The 19,699-nt window shown below is 45.2% G+C and overlaps 1 protein-coding gene across 1 annotated transcript in view; it reads right to left on the bottom strand.

Annotated features, from left to right (window-relative positions):
* LOC139749662 (uncharacterized) overlaps positions 1 to 19,136 on the bottom strand; it is a 196,583-nt gene extending 177,447 nt beyond the window's left edge. The window contains exon 1 of the mRNA XM_071663827.1: positions 17,453 to 19,136. The gene's annotated coding sequence lies outside the window, so the exon portion shown is untranslated. The remainder of the gene's footprint in view (positions 1 to 17,452) is intronic.
* Positions 19,137 to 19,699: the final 563 nt, after the last annotated feature.

The following is a 19,699-nucleotide window of genomic DNA, read 5'->3' as shown; positions in this document are numbered from 1 at the left end:
ATCTCGGAAAGCAAAAATGGGTATGTTTGAAGGAATAGTGGTTCCAACAATGTTGTATGGTTGCGAGGCGTGGGCTATGGATAGAGTTGTGCGCAGGAGGATGTATGTGCTGGAAATGAGGTGTTTGAGGACAATATGTGGTGCGAGGTGGTTTGATCGAGTAAGTAACGTAAGGGTGAGAGAGATGTGTGGAAATAAAAAGAGCGTGGTTGAGAGAGCAGAAGAGGGTGTTTTGAAATGGTTTGGGCACATGGAGAGAATGAGTGAGGAAAGATTGACCAAGAGGATATATGTGTCGGAGGTGGAGGGAACGAGGAGTAGAGGGAGACCAAATTGGAGGTGGAAAGATGGAGTGAAAAAGATTTTGTGTGATCGGGGCCTGAACATGCAGGAGGGTGAAAGGAGGGCAAGGAATAGAGTGAATTGGAGCGATGTGGTATACCGCGGTTGACGTGCTGTCAGTGGATTGAATCAGGGCATGTGAAGCGTCTGGGGTAAACCATGGAAAGCTGTGTAGGTATGTATATTTGCGTGTGTGGACGTGTATGTATATACATGTGTATGGGGGTGGGTTGGGCCATTTCTTTCGTCTGTTTCCTTGCGCTACCTCGCAAACGCGGGAGACAGCGACAAAGCAAAAAAAAAAAAAAAGAAATATATATATATATATATATATATATATATATATATATATATATATATATATATATATATATATATATATTTTTTTTTTTTTTTTTCCAAAAGAAGGAACAGAGGGGGCCAGGTGAGGATATTCCAAAAAAGGCCCAGTCCTCTGTTCTTAACGCTACCTCGCTATCGCGGGAAATGGCGAATAGTATGAAAAAAAAAAAAAATATATATATATATATATATATATATATATATATATATATATATATATATATACATGGACAATCGCATGTTCACCAAATGGCATCCTAGCTTCGTCTCTTCGATGTATATCAACTGACATATTTCTCTCTTGTGTCTCCCCTGATGATGTGATTATTACACGAAAGTGCACTTGGGAACTTATCGTGTTTTATTTTCCCCATGGACTCATAGGAATATTTTGATCACGCACAAAATTGTGATCCTTTCCAATATATATATATATATATATATATATATATATATATATATATATATATATATATATATATATATATATATATGTGTGTGTGTGTGTGTGTGTGTGTGTGTGTGTGTGTGTGTGAACAGCCAGCTCTTCAGGTCACTAAACCTTTTCGTTCACCTCAGTGAACGAAATAACAAACCATGAAAAAAAATGAGTTGAGTTGGTTTTCGTTCACCCACACACCAGGACGACGAGGGAAAAAATATATATGAAATGAAATATTTTGAGTTCGGCTTGCCACCATTATGCTCGACTTCCTCATAGTCGAGTGGCAGTGCAACGAAGGACCGGCGATGAAACCAACCCTCTCTCGTTTTCTATAACGACTTGTGATCCTGGTACTATGGCGGGAAGGTCATGACCATCATCTCCACGATGTGTCTGTGTTCAGGACACTTGGCTGGTGCGTTCACAGTCCCCGCAGGAACAGATATGTCCTTGAGCAGACCCTCCAGGTTAATAATGGTTGATGGTGTGTCCTTGAGCGGAGGGGGGGAGGGGGTGTATATATGCTTAAAGAAACACCGTAATGAGGTGGTTGATGTCAACCAGAAGAGATACATTTACTCAGGAAGTTTAATGTGACATCTTAGGAAAGGTCAGAGGGTCACTGTGACCTGACAACTTGAGCACGACGTGTGACCCTTGAGCACGAGAGCCCAGCCTTTGCCTTCGCCTTTAAGGTCAAGGTCGTAAAAGCAAAGTCATGGTTCCCAAGTGTCGTACCGCTGTCGTGCTTAATGGTCGTACCGTCGCACTCAAGGGTCGTACCGTCGCACTCAAGGGTCGTACCGTCGTTCTCAAGGATCGTACCGTCGTGCTACAGGTGTTGGTTAATCAGTGTTAATCAGTGTTCAGTATATCACAATTTTGCCCTCCGTCCTGCGCGAGCGCATGCCGTAACTCACTAAAATCTTCCATGATATTATGAGGAAACCATCCTCGTACTTGTACAACCTCATGTAGGTATGATGATGATGATGACGTATCAGGTCAACCCCCCCCCCACCCCAGGTGTTACCGTACCTCTCCCACTCTGGGGAACACTGGAGGGCGCATCCCCATAAGACTTGTGACAAGAAAAGGTATATTTCCCTCGCCGGTGAAGGTGGGTAAGACAGGTCATGATGTGTACGTACAAAGGTCACATTCTCATGTCCGTCATGAATTCGTCGTCGTAGTTTTTAAGTGAATGACGTGTGAGCAGACCATGTAACATCATGAGGGTGACGGGCCGCCTTCCGTACGCTAGCGTGGGTCTGGCATTAGCCAAAGCTGCACCGGAACTCCTCGTGTACACAACTGGGTCACGATCATCCACAAGGGACCTAACGTTACACGTTGACTTTTCGCTCGTGTATCATGATCTCGGGGAAAAAGATATTCGATATTGATGACCCTCCTGACGTATCTGAGATACTTTGGTATCCGCGAGGGGGGAAAAAAGTGAGCTGTTTTGACAGCTACTTTAGAAACAGGAAACAGTTAATCACTCACAATGGTGTTTCTTCAGCTGGAGTACTGTAAGGATGCGTGCTAGGTCCCTCGCTTTCTTTACCGCATATATACCACTTTGCCAGTTCCTGTGAAGTAGAATTTAATCTCAGTACTTGACTGATTCCCTTCGAGTTTGGCAGCAGTCATTTCATACCACATAGCTCACGTTAGTTTATGAATAATAAAGAAATGCTGATTTGCTGGAAACAGACTTATCTTCAAGTCTAAGAGAAATAAGTTCGAAATATTCTCCGTAAAAAAATGATCCTTTATCTAGGTCGAATTAGAAAACTAAGACATCTTATAAACATGACCCCGAAAGCCTCTCACTGAACACAGAATGTGACGGAGACATTTTAAGAAATATGACCCGTAGAAAAATGATCCTTTAATCTACCTCGAAATTTTCTCGCTGGACACAGACGATAACAAAGACACTATAGAAATATGACCCGTGAAAATGATACTCTACCTACCTCGAAAACCTCTGACTGGACAAAGATCAGAACTTTTTTGTTTACGCCCCAGTTTTTTATTCATTCTTTTTTATCCTCGGTCATTGATGCGTCATACTTGCGTGTCGCGCCGCCTCGGTAGCTAACAAAAACATGCGCTCTCTCACGTCCTTTAGCTCCTGTCGCACCAGGCGACTCTCTCCCTCCTGTATTATCCAGTGCTTCACCTACACCTCAGACGTTGTCGTGTCGTCGGGGTTGGTAGCAGCACTGGTGTGGCCTCTGCGGAGAAGACTCAGACTCTCCTCATTCCTCACCACACTGGACCTCGACCCATGTTTAGTGGCTTATAATTTCGTTCCTAAAGAAGTGGACTGCTTTATAAGGCGAACGCCTCGCATCCTGCGTGAGGACATGCCGCCCAAAGTGGTTGAACTTTGGTAGCCAAAAAGTCGACCAGCCACTGGTGACTCAACCTACAGGGTCGTCTTGACCAGCCACTGGTGACTCAACCTACAGGGTCGTCTTGACCAGCCACTGGTGACTCAACCTACAGGGTCGTCTTGAGCAGCACTGGTGACTCAACCTACAGGGGTCGTCTTGACGAGCACTGGTGACTCAACCTACAGGGTCGTCTTGACCAGCACTGATGACTCAACCTACAGGGTCGTCTTGGCCAGCACTGGTGACTCAACCTACAGGGTCGTCTTGACGAGCCACGGGTGACTCAACTCACAGGGTCGTCTTGACCAGCACTGGTGACTCAAAATATAGGGTCGTCTTGACAAGTTACAAGTGACCTAAATCCAAGGGTCGTACCTTCTACCCTCGTTCGTCACAAATTCACAAACTCTAGTAAATAATTCGTTTATCTAGAGAGTACAGGTCTTCACCTTCTCTTCCCCATCATTTCCATTTATCACTCAATATGAAGCAGCGAGGCGGTGGAGGGCGGTGGCTACATTCATCACCTGGGAGAGCTCAACAGCTTTCAGCCTCTCCTGTTACTGTAACGCCAGCCCTCCAGTTACAGGTACCCTGGTCACACCTGTGTAACGATACGCTCCCAGAAGTGTATCACCTTCACGATGGTAACAGTATTACAGTGGCTGGTACAGCCGGTCTTGACGTTACAGTAACATTCATGTTGTTATTGATCACTGTAGTACGGCCCTCTAGCAGGTGCATCCCTCACCTCTACCCTTTCCCTCCACCTCTAGCTAGCTCACCCCTCACCTGGTTGGTGCACCCCTCACCTCTCCCCTCTAGCTAACTCACCTCTCACCTGGTTGGTGCACCCCTCACCTCTCCCCTCTAGCTAGCTCACCTCTCACCTGGTTGGTGCACCCCTCACCTCTCCCCTCTGGCTAGCTCACCCCTCACCTGGTTGGTGCACCCCTCACCTCTCCCCTCTGGCTAGCTCACCCCTCACCTGGTTGGTGCACCCCTCACCTCTCCCCTCTGGCTAGCTCACCCCTCACCTCTCACTGGCTGGCTCATCCCCTCACCGAAGTACCACTTCGACCTGTCCTAAGTGACCTGCTGGTCGAGCGTTAAGTTCATCCAGGTAATCAGCTCTCTCACCTCCAGTGGGGTCCTTCGAAGTTTGTTGGTAGCCAGACCATTTACATGTGGAATTCCTTGCTCATGAATTTGCTTCACTTTCTTCTGTAGTTCCCAACGGGCGTGAATACACACACACACACACACACACACACACACACACACACACACTGCATCTGGTGCTGGAGAGCAAATAAATGTTAACATCGAGGCAGTTAAGTCGATGGCGCTCCTGTCATCATCCTAAACTGTTTCTCGTGAGAGGAGGATCATCATTACACCAGCAGGAGCGCGGCCTCCTGCACAGTACACATGCCAGCAGAGCGTCATCCACCCTGACACAGGTCACCAGCGTCATACCACCTCCACCACCTCTCCCTCTGCCTCGCCCGGAGCGTCCAGAGATCCGCCAGTGAGGATTTGCTCTGATCCATCAGAGGATTTGATCCTCAATCACCTTACAGATAACCTGCTCTCGGCTCTCTCTCTCTCTCTCTCTCTCTCTCTCTCTCTCTCTCTCTCTCTCTCTCTCTCTCTCTCTCTCTCTCGTCACCAGTGTACCTCAGACATTCATCTGTGTTGTGTTCCGTGATGGCAGCGTTTCTGATCCATTTCCCCTTATACCTCAGTTTCCCAAGCCATGATACCTTAAACCCGGGTAGTTTGGCTCAGTCACCCGCCACCTTTATTCCCCTTGCTCTTGAGGATGGCGCGTGATCCCTTATACATCAAGATTGGGTCCTGTCCCCTCTGTCTCTTCGCATTGAACTCCATTCATAACCTTCACTGATCTGGAACAGCTTCTTGTAATAGTTCTGTTGACCGCAGTTGCTGGAAACAAGGTCTGGAACGCGGCTGAACGCTTGGCGAAATCTCTGGTCTTATGTTAGCTGTGAACCTCAGGCTCAGGGCAGACGTGGAGGCACTTCTGCAGTGGGATGTGAAGGTCCTCCCCGGTTCCTGCTGTTGTTGAATCATCTCTTCAGCTCTTCGGGATGGCCCTGAGTGCTACGGTACGACCCATCGGTATGATGTCCTCGCTCATTGCTATCCCGCTTCTCGTTTTCAGCACATTACCCCCATCTTCGTCCCTGACGACATGTAGCAAGGCATATATTCCCGTTTTCTGTATGTGTACACGTCCGTAGCCTTCCTTGACCTGGGCCCCGACTGGTATGGACTTCATATTTCCCTGTGTGCTGTTCTCGTCAGTTCCTCTGCGCCATTCCATTACGCTCTTGGTCTTCAGCTTGAGTTGGATCAACATTTCTTGAGGTGGTAACGCCTCTTGTTGAACTCGGTCTGTTTTCCTCCTCGTCTTAAGTATTGATCACTGATCGTTCTTAAGAACTCGTTAATCACGGCAGACTTTGGTCTGTCGTTGTGTACGATAGATAACGAATAAAATCATTCGTGTTGATGATGTACTGGTATTCTGAAAACTCATATATGTATACTCCATTTCATTTCGACTATTACCTTAGGAAAGGATGAACACCTGGGTTGACTGTGGGCACCACACAGGGACACCCTGCCACACAGACCTTACCCACACCATCATCTTGTACACGAAGCTGATCAATGACAACTGAAGGTAACTTATACTTGTTTTTTATAGATGAATCGTATTTGTTCGCGACGTCTGACAACCCGCTAATGTAATCAGGGATACCTTGACTTACTAATGTAATCTGGGGTAACTTGACCCATTAATGTAATCTGGGGTAACTTGACCCACTAAAGTAATCTGGATACCTTGACCCGCTAATGTAATCAAGGGTACCTTGGCCTATTAATGTAATCTGGGGTAACTTGACCGACTAATGTAATCTGGGGTAACTTGACCGACTAACGTAATCTGGGGTAACGACCCACCAATGTAATCTGGGGTAACTTGACCGACTAATGTAATCTGGGGTAACTTGACCGACTAATGTAATCTGGGGTAACTTGACCCACTAATGTAATCTGGGGTAACGACCCACCAATGTAATCAGGGGTGCCTTGACCCACTAGTGAAAGTAGGGGCATCTGAAAAGGTCAGGTCAGAGGTCATTCCAGACCTTAACCAAGTTTAACCGTCGTGCCCAACGGTCGTACCGTCGTGCTTAACGGTCGTACCGTCGTGCTCGAGGGTCGTACCGTCGTGCTCACGGGTCGTACCGTTGTGCCCAACGGTCGTACCGTCGTGTTTAACGGTCGTACCGTCGTGCTCGAGGGTCGTACCGTCGTGGTCAGGTGGTTTAGTGTTCCGTCTTTCCGAGCTCAATAGATGTGCGTCTTAGTTTCCCGATCATCTTGTGTGTGTGTGTGTGTGTGTGTGTGTGTGTGTGTGTGTGTGTGTGTGAGTGTGTGTGTGGGCAGCTGAGGAGATGCGATCACCACTACACATCTAAGCTGGTTGTACCAGTACCATACGGCTTCCTACAACACCTTATAGCACTATGATCCTCCCTACACACATTCTCAGAACAACTGATAAGGTCGGACCGAGTATTAGAGTAGTAGCTGGTAAGGTTGCTCGCTCGCTGAATATAATCGGAGATTCGCCAGTAAGATTGATCCTTCACCGGATGTGACCCGGGAATAGCGGATGCGATTGTTCGCTCATTCAGTGTAATTGTTCGCTCATTCAATGTAATTCTGGAATAAATGGTAAGATTTTTTCCATCTCCGGATAAACCTATCATTGAAAATTGCTCATAAGATTATAACATAACTCAATATAATCTTAGAATAACTAGTAAGATTGTTACATTACTAAATGTAATCGCAGAATAGCTAATGACATGGTTCCATAACTGCTTGTTATCTTAGAAGTAGAATTAAGGTTGTTCCACTACTGAATATAATATTAGAACAGCTAGTAACATTGTTCCATCACTTAATGTAGTTCTTAAATAGGTAATATTACCATCACTGAATATAATCCTAAGTATATATTAAGATTTTACCATCACTGAATATAATCCTAAGTATATATTAAGATTTTACCATCACTGAATATAATCCTAAGTATATATTAAGATTTTACCATCACTGAATATAATCCTAAGTATATATTAAGATTTTACCATCACTAAATATAATCCTAAGTATATATTAAGATTTTACCATCACTGAATATAATCCTAAGTATATATTAAGATTTTACCATCACTGAATATAATCCTAAGTATATATTAAGATTTTACCATCACTGAATATAATCCTAAGTATATATTAAGATTTTACCATCACTGAATATAATCCTAAGTATATATTAAGATTTTACCATCACTAAATATAATCCTAAGTATATATTAAGATTTTACCATCACTGAATATAATCCTAAGTATATATTAAGATTTTACCATCACTGAATATAATCCTAAGTATATATTAAGATTTTACCATCACTGAATATAATCCTAAGTATATATTAAGATTTTACCATCACTAAATATAATCCTAAGTATATATTAAGATTTTACCATCACTGAATATAATCCTAAGTATATATTAAGATTTTACCATCACTGAATATAATCCTAAGTATATATTAAGATTTTACCATCACTGAATATAATCCTAAGTATATATTAAGATTTTACCATCACTAAATATAATCCTAAGTATATATTAAGATTTTACCATCACTGAATATAATCCTAAGTATATATTAATATTTTACCATCACTGAATATAATCCTAAGTATATATTAAGATTTTACCATCACTGAATATAATCCTAAGTATATATTAAGATTTTACCATCACTGAATATAATCCTAAGTATATATTAAGATTTTACCATCACTGAATATAATCCTAAGTATATATTAAGATTTTACCATCACTAAATATAATCCTAAGTATATATTAAGATTTTACCATCACTGAATATGATTCTAGAAAAGCTAGCAGTATTTACCATCTCGGAATATAATGCTAGGATAACTAGTTAGGTTGTACCATCATCCTAGGATAACTAGTTAGGTTGTACCATCATCCTAGGATAACTAGTTAGGTTGTACCATCATCCTAGGATAACTAGTTAGGTTGTACCATCATCCTAGGATAACTAGTTAGGTTGTACCATCATCCTAGGATAACTAGTTAGGTTGTACCATCATTTAATGTAATTCTAGAACAGCTATGATGATCTTAAGACTGTGAAGAACATTCTAGCATCACTTTACATGATCATGGGAGAGAGAGTTCGATTTGACCACCACTGTTCAAGTTCTTAGAGCCGCTAGGGTCGTACCGTCATGTTCAAGGGTCGTACCATCATGTTCAAGGGTCGTACCATCTTGTTCAAGGGTCGTACCATCATGTTCAAGGGTCGTACCATCATGTTCAAGGGTCGTACCGTTGTTCTCAAGGATCTTAGCCTCGTGGTCAAGGGTCGTACCATCGTGCAGAGGCGTCGTACCATCGTGTTTCAACTTCTACGTACCATCATCCTCGAACAATTGTACCATCGTGATAAGCAGGTCGTACCACTGAACTGGGCCAAGAAAAAAAAAAAAAAAAAAGAGGTCTTCTCATCTTGCTCAAGGAGTTTAATAGTATTTTAATTATCACTTGATCCCTTGACATTTACGAAGCTTTATTAGCCAAAGGCGACCTAGAGAGGTTGTCCTCAAAAGTTGTGTGATGTCTTGACCCAGGAAAAACCAGGCGGACACATCCCCATCTGATGATGATGATGTGTCGCTCCCGCCTCTCCTGGCCACACACCACTCCGGCCCGACACCACGGCTCTCTCTCTCTCTCTCTCTCTCACTCTCTCTCTCTCTCTCTCTCTCTCTCTCTCTCTCTCTCTCTCTCTCTCTCTCTCTCTCTCTCTCTCTATCTATCTATCTATCTATCTATCTATCTAACTATCTATCTATCTATCTATCTATCTCTATCTATCTATCTATCTATCTATCTATCTCTCTCTCTCTCATGTGCAAATATCAGATATGATTAATCCCATCTGAGCACGGCGGTACGGTCCTGAAGCATGACGGTACAGTCGTGCTGAAGGGTCGTACCGTCGTGCTGAAGGGTCGTACCGTCGTGCTGAAGGGTCGTTCCGTCGTGGTGAAGGGTCGTACCGTCGTGGTGATGGACGGTGCCGCAGTTCCCAAAAGAGGTTGACAGACTGACTGCATCACAGAGAGAGTTGCTGGCCGGCCGTAAGACACTTATTGGCTGGCCATAAGACACTTGTTGACCGGCCATAAGACACTTGTTAACCGGCCATAAGAAGTAATACACGATTCAAATTTGATAATCACTTGAATTAGGTCCTGTAATTGTAGGTTCTGGAGAGAGAGAGAGAGAGAGAGAGAGAGAGAGAGAGAGAGAGAGAGAGAGAGAGAGAATGTGTATTAATCCGCGTGTGTGTGAGTAACCTATATGTACAGTACAGTGCTGGGTATGTACATTCGTGGGGCACCATTTCTTGAACTTAATCGGTCAAACTTTTTATTTTTCATTTTGTATACTATCATCATCTACAGCATCGGCAAGCAGTTTATCCCCTTCATCAGTAACTCTGATATCATAAAAGTATTTCTTTATATATGTCGTAACAAATTGGCTGTCTTAGTTTCTTGTTATTGCCTTTGGTTGCTCTGTCTTGATATCTCTTTGAAGAACTACTTTCTGTAGACAACATTAAAATGGTTCAGAAACTTTGAGGTTGCGATGGAAGTCACCCCTCACTCTTCTCTCTTCCGTGTTGGACAAAACTATGGCCTCTAACGTCTCAGTGTAACTCAGTTGTCTTAATTGAGGGACCATCCGTGCTCCTTTCCTCTAGACTTTCTCTATCATTTCTATATATGGGAACCAAACTACGGAAACATAATTCAAGTTTCGGCCTCATATTGGCTGTGGACACCTTGGTGAACATGTCCATATGTACTTAAAGGCGACTTTATCACTTGCCAGAAGATAAACAGATCAAACAGGCTCGTTACACATGACGGTCGTTTCGTGACCCTGCATTGTCTCACACTGAGGTAGTTCTTCCTAAGTAATCATCACTTTCCTTCATGATTATCTTTTCCAAAATTTTTCTGACGACATTCTTCGGAGAGAGTGGTCAACAGTCCAGCACAACTTCCCTGCCTGCTTTGTTAGAGATGGGCACAACATTTCCCCTTCCCGATTCCCTTGGTGATTAACCGTCCTCGAGCTGCACCTCGAACATTTGAGGTGGAATGTCAAGTGTAGCTGTGAATTTCTGTGGCACATATTAAGAAAATTTTTTGGGACTATGAGCCTTACATGGCTGAGGGCTGTTCGGTTTTGTTTATGTCTTTTCTTGATGTTTCTGTACTTTCCATTTCATCTCACTGGTGTTAGGCTTTGGTTTTTCCCATTGTGAGTACTTTTTTTTATTATTTTTCAGTTCCTCGCATATCTTATCACCAATACCTTTACAACTCTTCCTTGTGATCCATGTACCTCAAATTATCTTCTCATTAACTAACAATATACTCATAATAACCTTATATAAAATTTAGGTTTATCTTCCACCTTGTCCAGCGTTCATGTTCACATTTTCCCTATTGCTCTTCTCCTGTGCTACTGTTTTCATTACTTGCTCTCTCTCTCTCTCTCTCTCTCTCTCTCTCTCTCTCTCTCTCTCTCTCTCTCTCTCTCTCTCTCTCTCTCTCTCTCTCTCTCATACCTTTCAAACGCAGTTTGGTTGAAGAGTCGTCTACATCCTCACACTTCATTTCTAAGCTCTTTTCCTCTCTGACATCTTTTATCCAACCACATCTTTCAACCTTTCCTCTGTGTTTGAGATGAGAGTTACCCATGTTCTTTCTCCTTCCTGGATGGAGTGGATCAGCTGACATGGCAAAGGCAAAACATACACGAGTCAAGGCTATATTGTGTGAAAGAAAAAGATGGAGAGTGAAAAAGAATATAGTTATGAGTCATGACTCTGTCGTTGTCTGTAGAACCTGACCCTCAAGATTGTAAAGGTTATAGGAAGTGAGGAAGATAAATGGAGAAACAAAATTCTGCAGCTTATCTGTTGGAGGGTAGGAGGGATCGTAACGGTAAAGAGAGGAGGGATCGTAACGGTCTTTACTGGAGTGGCCAGTCTCCACACACAAACTGTGGGAAGCAGCGGCCAGACGCGTGCTTCGGCTACAAACTTTTTTTGGTGGTGGTGGTGGGGACGTATGCTGGCGGCTCACGAGAACACTGGACGAAATACCAGTAGACAAGGGAGATGGGAGCATCATGGCGACGTACAGCAAGGGATGGGTGAGGGGAGGTAATGCTAAGATGATTCACTGTGAGGGAAGGCTGTTGATTCTAGTGTCGTCAGTAGAGAGGTAGATGAAGAGTCTCCAACACATATGTTTGAGCAGTACTTCATACTAAGGCGAAGCATCACATAGAGTGTCAACAGTTGTCATATAAACAAAGTATTTGTCACCTTGATCATTCAGGACAAAGGTTAATTACCGATACTTTCTTGTAAGATCATTTGTGAAAGAAATATTTTGACACGTTTATTTATTTCTATAGTTTGATAAAAGTGAATGAAACTGTATAAGTCATAAGAAAGTTCCACTGTTTATAATGACGGTAAAGATCATTTACTGAAAGACAGTGATCACGTCTTCTGATAATAAAGAAAAATATGTATGCTATGGGCTCGACAGATCCTTAATTCTGGCACTGACTGTAAGTAGGCTTCGAGCTGCAGGCAGGCCCTTGAGAAGGGGTCATAAGGATTTACATATATATATATATATATATATATATATATATATATATATATATATATATATATATATATATATATATATATATCTGTTCCTTCTTTTGGAAAATTAAAATAGATATTCCCTGAAAGGCTCAGTCTTCTGTTCTTAACGCTACCTCGCCAACGCGGGAAATGGCGAATAGTATGAGAAAAAAAAAAAAAAAAAAAAAATATATATATATATATATATATATATATATATATATATATATATATATATATATATATATATATATATGTGTGTGTGTGTGTGTGTGTGTGTGTGTGTGTGTGTCGCAAGTAGATTACAAGAACCAGCGTACTCTCAGAGATGTACCACCAATGGTCAGTGACGGCGACCATAACTAACATTTTAAATCAACCCGCGGCGCCAGTAGCTGCTGCCTGTGACCAGCCACAACGCATGACGCACCCCGGCGGGCGCCTGGGTCCGATGGCAACGCTCCCTCACGTCATAGGTTTTGCGAAACGGCCTGAGAATACTCCCTTTTTTCTCTCTCTCCCTCCAGTTCACGCACGTTCAGTGTGGTTCTTGTGAAGCTTACTGATGGTTTGAATTATATATCATAAATCTAGCAGTCCCTACATTGTCTAATCTACAGCATCCAGACAACTTTTTTAGTTCATCCGGACAAGAAAAAAAATGAAAAAAAACAAGCAGGCATCCGGAGCGCGTCAGTGGTGAGAATATAACCTGTTTATCGTTAGAGCCAGAGAGGTCTTCCTGTACATTTGTTACAGTGCATTAGTTCTCGTGCCCTTTACAGACACCAAGGACGCCGAAGAGCAGAGAGGGAGGGAGTGAGGGAGGAATGTCAGTGATGGTATCAGGGTTGCTTAGGCTAAAAATCGTGGAGAGGGAAGGTCGGATTTCCATAATTATGGGGAGACGAGAGTGAGAGGAGGGAAGAGCTCTAGGCTGCACATTCTCTCGGCCATCACTGTAAATAAAATCAGAGAAGCTGTGATCAGAGGATTCCAAACACTGAACAACAGGACGTGTACTGAGAAAGCCGTGTTCATGCTGGAAAACACTAACTGAAGTTAAGGTTTTCAAATCCTCATGAATATACGGATGTAGGAATGAAATCACTTTCCAGTGAATGCGCTCGACGTAAGTGTGCACAGGAACGTACCGCCTTACCAACCTAACGTAAACATTCCAGCTTAATGGTTATCATAACCTTACCTAACAACACATAGTCAGGCAAAGCATGAGTGGAGTCTAATAAGCGCAGCATCGTCTAATGTAACCTAGATATAGTCCAACCTTGTCCACACCATATTAACCAAGGATTAAACCACCTACGCTTAGGCTGGCAGGCCCGGACAGCCTAGCTAATGCAGGAGCGATGTGTGAACTTGGCATTATGATGTAGTCCTTGCCTAACCTGTCTTGTTTTACATATTAGGTTATTATGCAGACCTTTTTGCGTGCCTCTTGTTCCTGTCGGTGTTAACTTCTTCAGCAAGATGGTGCAATTCTCGAGCACGACGACACGACCCTTGATCACGGGCGTATGGTCCTTGACCATGACGGTACGACCCATGTGTATAATGGACTGGTCTTTGGCTTAACCCTTAAGAATCGGGTCAAAGGCTGGGCCAACGTACTCATGGGTCGTACCGTCGTCCTCAAAGGCGGTACCAGTCGTGTTTCAGGGCTGTGTTTTTGTGCTCAAGGGTTTGAGAAAGATCCTGGTGGCATTCTTCATTAAAACTGTATTATAAATAATCACCGAGAGCTAAGTGAGCGGGACAGCAGGCGACCATGGAACAGTCGAACGAGCTACTGTTGATGTTTGAAACAGAATGTAGACTGTGCTTGGAAGAGAGAGAGAGAGAGAGAGAGAGAGAGAGAGAGAGAGAGAGAGAGAGAGAGAGAGAGAGAGAGAGAACTCGTTTTGGTGTCACTTAAGTATCATTTGCTCTATCATCTGAATGGGCTTCTTATCGGTTCCTGCACTTAAAGCCAGACCTGAATACAAGATAAGTTCAAGTCTCATGATTGGTCCTGAAGCAGTTAATTCATAGATTCTGATTGCCTTCCAAGCAGTTTCTGGTTTGGTTAAGGAGAAAGTGTGAATTCAGGCATCCGTATATGGCAGTGCAGGAACACCTCAAACTCACACGAGAACGTAGAAGGAGAGAGGCAGAGGACAGTGAAATCATGAACAAAAACAAAGGGTGAAAGTGTATCAAGGCTTCGAGAAACCAGTAGATGTCAACTGTCATTTTAATCTCTTGAGCACTAATGGAACGACCTTGAGCTTTTTATGGTACGCCCTTGAGCACTGTGGTACACCCAGCCCTGAGCACGACGGTACGTCCTTGAAGTTAACGGAATATGTGTGTGCCTGTAGTGGCTCTTAGACGAGCAGCACACATCTAATGATAGACAAGTGCTATATTTATAACCAGATAACATTACGATTTCCAACCAATTATCAGCTGAAACATTGGAAGGTGTCTGTGTGTTTGAGTGTGTGCCTACCCTACATAAAGGCAGTGCGCTGGTACATCATTCTGAGAAGGTAAAGTTGACTGCAATGTGTTTGGGTTTCCAGGAACGGTTAGGCTAGGATGTTACTGAGGCAGGCAAGCGAACGTGAGGGTGTATCAAGTCAGTACGGAGGCCGGGGTCATCAGGGACGATCGAACGCAGGATTATGTCTCCTGCCTTATACGTCAGACACTTGCTGGTTTATCTTATGACTGGTTCATAAGACGCATAAATGAATTGTAACTAGTTTTGCCGCATTTGAGTGTAGGAGTGGTTCATTTGCTATTGACTTTTAAAGACTATATATCCGGTAGTGACTTAATGAAGCCCAAATCGGTGGCGAGATCCCTCTCACCATAAGGACCTCCGCCTTTCGTTCAGGTTAGGTTCGACGAGTTGTTGTAACTGGGCCGGTCATGGACGCAGAGGGGAGGGAGGGGTTGTGGGCGCAGTCATGAGTCGTGATGAATTAAAGCGCAGCCAACAGTGTCGCCAGCCTGTCGAGCAGACCTTGATAGCTAGTCAGTGAGAATATACACAGACATAACTGAAGAAAACCGAACTGCTTTGAGTAGGTTAAATAGATAGATATCTAACCGTAGAAAAGGAATATTAATCAACTTAGAACTTTAGTAATACAGAGAATATATAGATAGCTGAGGACAGTCGCGGACGACTGCCCTGCGTCAGGCCGATGTTAAACACGTCCCGGAACGCGCAGGATCAAAGCTTGTACGGAAATCCTCGGTACAGCTTCATTCAGGCATGTATCAGGACTTTTCCTCGTCGAGTGTACTTGCAGTTTCTCAATAAAGTCAAATTTCGCCGTGATGGAAGTTAAGTGAATAGCAATTATGCAGGTATAGAGAGTGTGCGATGTATGCCACCTCGTGAGGAGAGCGAGACCTATTTTAGAATCCAGTAGCCAGTGGTTGGCGGGTATATCGTCTGGTGTGCGTCTAAGCCGTGCTCTGTGACCCGTACTCCCGAACCCAGTCAGCCAGACAAGTGTGTCAGTCGAGAGTGACTCAGATGTGTAGATGCTGGACAGATCTGGGCCTCTTGATGGTTGAAATAATTGTCCTGACGTAATTGATGGAGTCTCGGTGTATCGCTCAGTATCAGTAAACTTAAGATCCTCAACAGGGTCGTTCTGGTGCACTTGTTAACGAACCATTGCGTCTGGTTTCGGGTCAGGCTTCCTTCTTAGTGACGCAGACCTGCTTCTCTATACACACGCTTGGTCGCCTCACACCTGCGTTACTTCACCAAGCATAGAAATATTGTTCCGTCAGTCTGAACTGGACGTAACTTGGCGTAAAGTTTATGTGTTTCCATTTTGATATTTACTTAAGAAGTTGATGAGGGCATGTCTTAACACAAGTACTTGCTATCTTCTCTCTTGACATGTAGTGTTCTGAAATGCTGAGTTTTGCAAGGATTGTTATATATTCTCGGTATATACGTATTTGTATATTCTCGGCATATATGTATTTGCTGTGATTATCATCATCTTTCTATTTAAGGATTGCAGTAATTGCTCTTAAGCATGCAGCGTTTTTAGATACAAGACAAACTAAGTTGTGAAGCTTTCAGAATGTACAGGGAAGTTTGGAGTTCTACATCAAATACTTTTTGGTTATTATATACTTTCGTGAGGCAGGATATCATAGTATGTTATGAAGATCCTTAAAGACGAGACATCCATATAAAAACCACCCAAAACGACAGTCCATTAAACAAGAATAGACCAAGAGGACTCCACTATATGTATGGACAGATACCAAGACTTTCCACTATTTTGAAGCATGATTGAACAACAGACGACTTACACGATCATTCTGTGATGCCTCTCAAGATGCAGCTCACACATGCATCCCCGAGTGAGACCCGAGAAGGTAGACATGAACGAGAGAGAATGTGGTCCTCCCTGGTCGTATATTAGGCCACCAGGAAGACGCAAGGAGAGCGACGGAGCCGTAGATAACCCGGTAGTAAGATGACAGACTTCATGTCTTCTCCCTTAGTAATAGAAATGAACTTGTTCGCTCATCCCCTCAACGTAATTACATAAGTTTTCACATCGGCAAATCGGGTAAAAAGAAATCGGTTACGGTATCACTCTGCAGTAAGGGAATCACTTCTTAAAAGCTCTACTACCTTAGGTCACGTCTCGCGTACCGCTGATATTGTCATAGTAGTAAAAATAAAAATGTTTTCGAAGCACATAAGCTAAGTCGCCTGGAATGTGGAACTCCTGCATTACGCACACATAGTAAGACGTGACACTTGATGACTGATATTTTTGTCTCCCTTCCCTCGTGTTCCACCACAACCTCCCACTAGGTGTAGGCAGCAGTGACTGGCTCACCAGTGGCAATAGTGACAAACGTCGGAGTCCACTTCACTTTCGATCATCAAACTTCACTGGGAAAAACAACCCACCAGGAGTCACTGACGAGTGAAAAGATGTTGTACTCACCCTCAGTGACCCTGATGAGTAAGGAGTTGGTGTACTCACCCCCTAGAGACCCTGATGAGTAAGGACGAGTGGTGCAATTTGGGTGAGTAGTGGAGAGCTGGGCTATACACAGTGGCCCTCCTGACGTAGTGGTGGGAAGGGGAGAGGGGTGGCTGGGGGCGGGGAGAAGGCGCCCACAGGAGGGATGGGGATCGAGGGTCCTGGGGGAGGGGGGGAGACGCCGGGAGACGAGCGTGAACGTTTGTGGCGCCGCCGTGCGGAGGAAGGGAACGTTTGGAGGAGGTTTCCGATGAATGGAAGTGATAGTGGAGGAGAGGTCAGGTACCTGGAGGACGGGTGGAAATGTGGAAGGCTGGCACCCTGGAGAGGGAGGAGGACGCTTCGAGAAGAGGAGGGATGAGACGGTTGGCGGAGGTGGGACGGAACAGTTACAGAAGAAATGGAACAGTTAGAGGGAGGGATGAAACGGTTGGCGGAGGTGGGATGAGACGGTTGGCGGAGGTGGGATGAGACAGTTGGCGGAGGTGGGATGAGACGGTTGGCGGAGGTGAGATGAGACGGTTGGCGGAGGTGGGATGAGACGGTTGGTGGAGGTGGGATGAGACGGTTGGCGGAGGTGGGATGAGACAGTTGGAGGAGGGACGGGGCGTCTGCAGGAGAGTTCCAGCGCCTGATGGGAAGCTGGCGTCCCTGGACTGTGGTTATGACGCCTGGAGGGCGGCTGGAGATTCCTGAAATACAATTATGACTCCTGGAAGATGACTGGCTGGGGCTATTGGGAGAAACTCCTGACTACTGGTGAAGGGTAATGACCCCCCTGAGGAAGAAAGGCGCTTGAGACAGCTGTGGAACACCTGGAGGAGGACAAGACTCCTGAAGGAGGCGTGGGACTTCTCTTAGGAAAACTGCAACGCCTGGGGGAGTCTGGGACCACAAGAAGAGGAAGACTGGAACGACTGAAGAAATAGGACGTCGGAAGGAAGGGTACGACTCCTGATGGAGAAGGAGCACAAGGACACGTAGAGGTGAGATGGAAAGCCGGAAGGACGTGGCGGGGATGGGGGAGGAGGAGGAGGGGGGGCTAGAGGAAGAGTTGAACTCCTGCAGCGATCAGGACTCCGGCAGGAGAAGCAGGACACTTGAGGGAATGTCGGATCACCAGCAGGAAGGTCGTGGACGTGTGGGGATGAGGGCAGTGGGACGATGGAGGTGGTGTGAGGCAGGAAGAAGGAGAGAAAGAAATTCGTGAATGAAGGTTGGGATGATGGCTGGTGAAGGAAGGGGATGAGAGAGAGAGAGAGAGAGAGAGAGAGAGAGAGAGAGAGAGAGAGAGAGAGAGAGAGAGAGAGAGAGAGAGATGGGGTAGGGGTAAAGGAGGACGGAGGGGAGGGATGGGTAGGGGATGTAGAGAAGGGATAGCGTTATGGATAGAGAGGGGAGGAGGGTGGGTGGTGTGGCTGAGGGATGGTGGAGGAGGAGGAGGAGCAGTGAGGTGTTGGGAGGAAAGAGAGGGAGGGGAACTAGGGGAGGAGTGAGGGTAAGAGGGGAAGTGAGGTCTTGCAGGAGTGAGTGGTGGGGGACAAGATATTGTGGGGTCTCAGAGGGGGCGTGGCGTGGTGGGGAAAGGGGGGCGTGGTTTGGTTGAGGGGGGGTAGAGACGTGTGGCTGAGGAGGGTGGGGGTGGGTGAGGGGTGGGGGGGTGCAGTGGAGGTCAGCAGGAGGAGCACAACGCCGCCGGCCGGCCCACCAACACTACACAGTGACCAACCCGCACCGTACGGTGGCTGGGGCCAGACTGAGCCTCCCTCCCTCTACCTCACACTATTAAACCTTCTCTCTTCTTCTTCTTCTTGTCTCTCTCCCTCTCGTTCACGCTCCATCTTCATAACGAAGGGTAAGGAATCAGTGGCTGGCTGGCTGCTCTGCTGGAGATGGAGTGGCGGGAAATGTCTGTGATTACGAGTAATTACAGTGTTATTGTTCATTGTAAGGCGAGGGAGGGAACTGCCGCCGTGTAGTGTGGGAGAACGTGACGTCACTCGGCCTGGCAGGAGGGGGGGGGGGGGGTCCGTTTCCTGTCTGGACCAGGCCCGGGGACTGGCCGGGCCTGCCGGACTTTGGCAACGCTGTTTGGGCATGATTCGACAGTGGCGGCACTGCCAGGTCCCTCCATTGTCGTTGGTAGCGCTGCAGCGTCGTCCTTTAGCCCCTTTGAGTACGACAACTTGGCACCTTGAGTGCGACAACTTGGCACCTTGAGTGCAAAAACTTGGCACCTTGAGTGCG

This window comes from Panulirus ornatus, chromosome 8, assembly GCF_036320965.1.
Source record: "Panulirus ornatus isolate Po-2019 chromosome 8, ASM3632096v1, whole genome shotgun sequence".
NCBI lineage: Eukaryota > Metazoa > Arthropoda > Malacostraca > Decapoda > Palinuridae > Panulirus > Panulirus ornatus.
The sequence above is the reverse complement of the archived record's forward strand: the minus strand, read 5'-3'. Positions and strand labels throughout refer to the sequence as shown.